Genomic DNA, 6,000 nt, shown 5'->3' on the forward strand with positions numbered 1-6,000 from the left:
TCCTAAGTAACAGCCATCTGTTGAGTACTATGGGCCTGCCTTTGTTCTAGTTCTTTACGTGCATTATTTCAAATTATTTTCACAATAGGGGGAACAATTATAACTGGACAAAACTGAGATTGGGGAATTTAAGCAAATTGCCTCAGGACACACATATAATGAAATAACAAAAGTTTGACCCCAGGAAGTCTGATTTTGACCCATGCTAATAACCATTTCGTTTTACTACATTTTACAACAGGGAAATTTTGAGAAGGAAAATGAAAACTGAAAAAAATTAGAGATGCAACAATATTCTGTTGGGAAAGCAAAATTTTGAAATTAGGTTCAGCTTAATTTTTTGGCCTGCTATTTGCTACCTATGATCTAAGGCTTCAGACTTAACAATAGTTCCCATCAGCCCCATTCATGTCTTGTCCCCAAAGCAGAGCTTTTCACCACCTGTTGTCTCACACACTCCCATCCACTTACTGCTCTCATCTTCACCCCTGCTGCCTCCATATTTGCTGCTGCTCCCCTGTGTTCTGTAACTTAATCTATCCGTCACCACGAATGCATACACCAGAGGAGGCTGACCCAATCCTGGCTCACACTGCCACTTCCAAGTGCTGGGGCTCAGAAATCTAGACCCAAAATACGGTGCTGTGACACGCTGAACTGAAGCAGCAGCCTCAAGATCTCCCCGACTGGACCCCCATCTCTCCCAAAGCACAGGACGAAGTTGTTCTCTGAAGTTCCTTTATCTGTCTGGGGTGCAGAACCTGCAGCCTCAAAGCCACATGTGGCCCTCCAGATCCCCAAGGGCGGACCCTCGACCGAATCCAAACTTCACAAACAAATCCCTTTATTGGATTCAGTCTAAAGAGCACACTCAAGGATCTAGAAGGCCACAGGTTCTCACCAAGGAGAACAATGTTTTTTCTCTTCTCCTCCCTGTTATCCCATTATCTATTGCAGAAAAGAAAAACACAAATGTAAACACACCTGAACAGAGACTTTCACAGGTAATGTCTGTCTCTCAGGATCACATTCCAAAGACAACTGGGTACAAGTTCATCTCTGTTCCCTGAGCCATTCATTCTCCCTGGTAATCCTTTATTGCCCCTAACAGAATCCCCCGCCCCCCCACAACCTGTTTTGCAGGATCCAAGCCCCCGTTCTTTTTGTAACTGTAACAGAGTAGTGGCCCCTGCTCCCATAGATGTGGAAGGCAATATGGACAGGGGGAATATGTAACAGAAGAAATGGCTTGAAAAAAATGGCAAAATGTTTTCTGTCTCTTTAAAACATCCCCTCTCCTTTTGGAGAATTGACCTCAGGCCATTTGTCGAGACGGGCAGGGGAATATCTTCTTTTTTTAATCAAGACAAATAATTTATTGTCAACAAAGGTGATACATTCAACAGGAAAACAGGTGAAAAGAGAGTGGGACTGAACGGAGCCCCCAGGAGAGCTGCTTCGGCCCTCTGCAGGGATGGGCGGGAAGAGGTAATGGAGGCCTCCTGGATCAGTGCTTGAACAAGAAGTAGGGGACAGGAGGTGTCTCCGAGGTAGTGGGATTCAGTTCAAACCCTGTTATGACCACCTCTCGTGCAAAGCACTGTGCCAGGGGAGAATGGTGAGGGGCTGAGAGGCTGGGAGGAGGTTGTGGGGGCAGAGGTCTGGGTCAGGAAAGGATGGGGTAGGTGTACTGCACAGGCCCAATGCCCCACTGCGGGCAGCCTAAGCCGCCACTGTCAGCCTCAGCTGCCCTCAGGCCTGGCCCGGGTAGACGTTTTCCAGTGCCCCGAGGTACCAGTGCATGCTGCCCCACTCCCACGTGCCCTGGCACCTGATCTTACCCTCCCTGCCAGGTGGCCAGGCCAGGCAGCTGTGAGTTATAAGCCAAAGGGCGATGCTGCCTCCTCCCCTACTTCCTCTCTCCGGCTCCAGGAAAGCAAGAATTTACACCCCACTCCCTGCCTTTGGCTCCCCGGCTTTGGCTCCCCACTACGGTGGTGTTGGATTGGACAGAACTGCGTGCCAGTCTGGGCTGTCACCTGCTCCCACACCCTTGGTGCCCTGAGGGTGCCTGGACCAGTCTTGCACGAGGCTGACTGCTGGGGGCGCCTCCATCCGCACACAGATAACCTGGAGATCCAGCGTCCCGCACCCTGGGAGGCCGAGCTGGAGAGGGGCCTTCTGGCTGGGGCACGCCTCCTTTTGCCACCTCCCTCTCCTTAGGGAGTCCTTGTTGTCTGGGGCCCTGAGCTGGGTGTGGGAGAAGAGCTGTAGGACAAAGCCAAGAGGGAAGCTGCCTTTGGCGAAGTGTCCGACTTTGGCTGCTGCTGCGCAAGTCTCTGTGGGTAAGTCGGGAGACGGGGCGTCTGGGTCAGTGCCCAGGTTTTTGGTCACAGGTCTGCCTCATTTCTTCCTGACTGGCTTTTCCCCAGGGGGCTCCTTCCACCTCTGACCATGGGGCTTCTTATTTCCTGGCTCTGTAGCAGAGGCAGCACGAAGCTGGGGGGGCGAAGTCCCCTGGGACGGCTCCTTTTAGGGAAGGATGGGTTGACCTCAAGGTCAAGGAGAATGACAGTCTCCACTGGCATTCTGGCAGGGTCTGGAATGGAATCTGGGTCTGGCTCAACATCCGGCCTGATTCACAGCTGGGTGGGGACGGCTGCTCGGCTCTGACATCCTGCAGAAGGGCCACCCTCTCGCTCCAGGCCTCTAGGACGTTGCTCTTCTCCAAAGGGCTCAGGTCCAGGGCGTGAGGATGCTGCTCCCAAAGGTGTGAGCCAGCCCTGTCAGCCGACCGGGACGGATCTCAGCGGCGCACACCATGCACAGCGCTCGCCAGCCCGCTGCCTGCTGGGCTGTCGCCCACCAGGAACGCCTGCTCCCAAGACACCCGTTGCTTGGGCTCCTCACAGCCATCACCGCTGCCTCCAGCAGACTGGGTCTAGGTGGTGGGTCTTCTCCTGTTGGGTCACTCTGAGCATCGGCTCCAGCCACGGAATTACGGCCACCACCACAGCCTCTTCCGTCTCCTTCTCTTCCTCGCATTTGAGCACTATCTCGAAGCAGTCGAGCATGGTGCCGCGGCCTTCAGGGCCATGGTGTGGCTGTGGGCGATTGTGGTGACCGCACGCTGGAGGATGGGCGCACAGGTTTCAGTGCTCAGCCAGTGGCTGCCTCCCACCAGGAACCCACGCCAGGCCCAATGCCCGCCCCACAGTGCCCTCCCCGCCACCCCCCAGGCAGGGCCTGCAACAGGTGCATCTGGGCCTCCCTAAGACCTCAGAGCCTTGGGATCCTGGGCAGGGAGGGCTCAGTCCCAGGGGAATATCTTTGTTCTTGTGCCACAGGAGATGGCTCAAGGAAATTGTCTGGGTAGAGGTCACAAGATCACCTTAGCCAAAGATGGGATTGATCAGAACCTTTAAAAGCTCTGTTCTTCTGTTCAGAAGTAGGACATGGGTCCTTCGAGATGGGACTCTGCCAGCCTCTTCTCTGCCAGCAAATTAATAAATTCCTCTTTCCTTCTCCTCAAACCACTGTCCTCATTCTTCTGATGCAGAACTGCAGTCTTAATTTGATCAAGTGTTTTAAACCATTCTTATTTTGATAAGAGGATTTTAAACTCTTGATATTTGACAAACTGTCCAAATTAAAATTCTAAAATTAAGAACCTCAAACTAAATTTTGGACTTTACAAAGAGGGCCCATAGAAGTCTAAGATATATTAGGCTTATTTGGTATGTCAAATCATGTGGGAGGCATTGTCAAATAAGAAATAATGTTTAACCTTCTTTGAGTTATATTTATAGAAATGTGTTATGAGTATGTTTTATAAAATTGTATGAGATTTCTATAAAAATCTTATATATCCTGGTATAGTATCATAATTCTAACATTAAATTGTATGCCATAGAAATAACCAAATTTACTTGTCAATTGTATCTTGCTATTCTAAGTCTGTTGTTATCCACAATTATTCTTTTACTTTGCTACTTCTCAAAAAGTGGTTTATAATTACCTATATTCTAAAATTTACTTCCTCTTCAAGGGTATTCAGGGAAAGGACCATGACAAATACTCTTGAATATAGGTTTATAATAATTTTGGATATTATACCATTGGACTAGTTAAAAACTTTTGAAACTTTAATAAAGAAACTAATGGGTGCATGAACATTGCTAACCCAACATCAACATCAAGCAGAATAAGAATTAATTACATGGGTCTCAACTGATGGAAAATTTAAGTGATTTTTTATTCTTTTTGTTTGAAATATTGTTGATGCTTTATATTTTGCTTTCCAAAGTCAAGAAAACATTTTTTTAAAGCTATGTATACCTTACAGCAATTAGGTAAAGTATAATTTTGTGAGCAAAATTGAAACATTTACCTTTCTCTGTGTGCGAACCCTACAGAATCTTCAAGCTATGAATATTCTTATTTTATGGCAATATAATTATTTCCATGTTCAGTAAGAGTTTGCTCTCCTTGTAGTGGGATAATTGGAAACACAGGTTATAATACGAAGGCTTTGACTGAGATGCCATATTTTCAGATATGATCACCAGGCTCTTTCAAGAAACTAAGATTAACTTGAAGAAGCATTAAAGTCCTTAGAAGAAACTGGCCTGATACCCTGTCTACATGGTTCTCTTACAAATTTCTAATCTTCTGGTAAGTAAAGAATGTCACTTTCTGACAGGCCCAGGAAGCTCAGCATATTTTGGGGACCTCAAGAAGAGAGAAATTCATCCAATTCATACAGGTATTACAGGCACAGACTGATGGTTAATCCTTAGCTTGGCTTTCTGGCCTCAAGAGGCTTTTAAAAGTCTATGCTAGTAAGTGCACCCCAAGGGCCATTCAGACTATAATGCTAGGATAGCTAAAGGGAAGCTATTTTGTTTCCAGTATGCTTTTGGTTTGTTCTGTCTTAAAAGTTTAGAATTAACCTACTGCTTGCTTACTCAGCTGCTGAGCACAAGATTAGAAAATGACCTTGAGGAAAAACAGACCAAGAATCCAGAATAGCCCAACCACAGAGTGCTGATGATAAGATCCATCAGATGACCTATTATTTGCTGATAACCATCCAGCAAGTCATGATGACTTGTAAATAGCTTGCTTTCTGCCACCAACCCCCTTAATCTCTTCCTTTATAAGTTGCTCAGTAAATGGAAGGGATGAGATAGTCTTTGAGACAAAAGTCCGCCATCTCCTGAGACTGCCAGCACCTGAATAAACCACCTTTCCTTCACCAACACCCTCCTCTCATGTCTGGCTCTTGGGTGGCAAGCAGTCAAGAAAAAGCTCCTGCAAAGCCAACTTAGAAAGAGTCTATATAGCCAATCACTACTCTTTTTGAACGTTGTGCAAATAATCTGGCCAAGCATAATCAGACTAAAACTTTATTTTGCAAATAAATTAATCTGACTATCATTTATCTTTGCTAAAAATGGGGGACTGGAGAAAGAAAAAATATGATTCAAAAGAAAACCATAGGACACCTGTTATTATTAGATTCTGGTCCTGTCTGTAATAGGGGGAATGGCCCGAAAGAGGGTAAAAATGTTTTTTGTCTCTCTAAAATCTCCCCCACTCTTTTTGGGAATTAAAACCTGCATCCCTGCCTCAGGCCAATGGTGGGGAGGGGAAGGTGAGGGTCCTTTGTCTTAGCCAAAGAGGGGATGAATCAGAATCATTGACTATAGGTGAACAGAAATAGCCTAAAGCTGAAAACCTCCCATTTAAAATCTCAGTATTGGTGTTCAGAGGCAGGATGTTGGCACTTTAACACTGGAGCCTGCCAACCTCCTTATTTGAGAACAAATTAATAAACTCCTCTTTCCTTTTCCTCAAACCATTTGTCCTCATTCTTCTGATGCAGCCTCAGGGACAAGTGCCGAACTTCCGATAACACGACTATTGTTTTTGAATTGTTATTATTTGCCCACAGCTTGGACTGAATCCTGAATTATATCTTGGCTATAAGTCTCCAAA

At 46.4% G+C, this 6,000-nt stretch overlaps 1 pseudogene; it reads right to left on the bottom strand.

Annotated features, from left to right (window-relative positions):
• Positions 1-1,989: 1,989 nt before the first annotated feature.
• Positions 1,990-3,074, bottom strand: LOC105824392 (annotated as a pseudogene).
• Between the last annotated feature and the right edge of the window lie 2,926 nt (positions 3,075-6,000).

The sequence above is a fragment of the Propithecus coquereli genome, unplaced genomic scaffold (assembly GCF_000956105.1).
Source record: "Propithecus coquereli isolate 6110/MARCELLA unplaced genomic scaffold, Pcoq_1.0 Scaffold735, whole genome shotgun sequence".
Taxonomy (NCBI): Eukaryota; Metazoa; Chordata; class Mammalia; order Primates; family Indriidae; genus Propithecus; species Propithecus coquereli.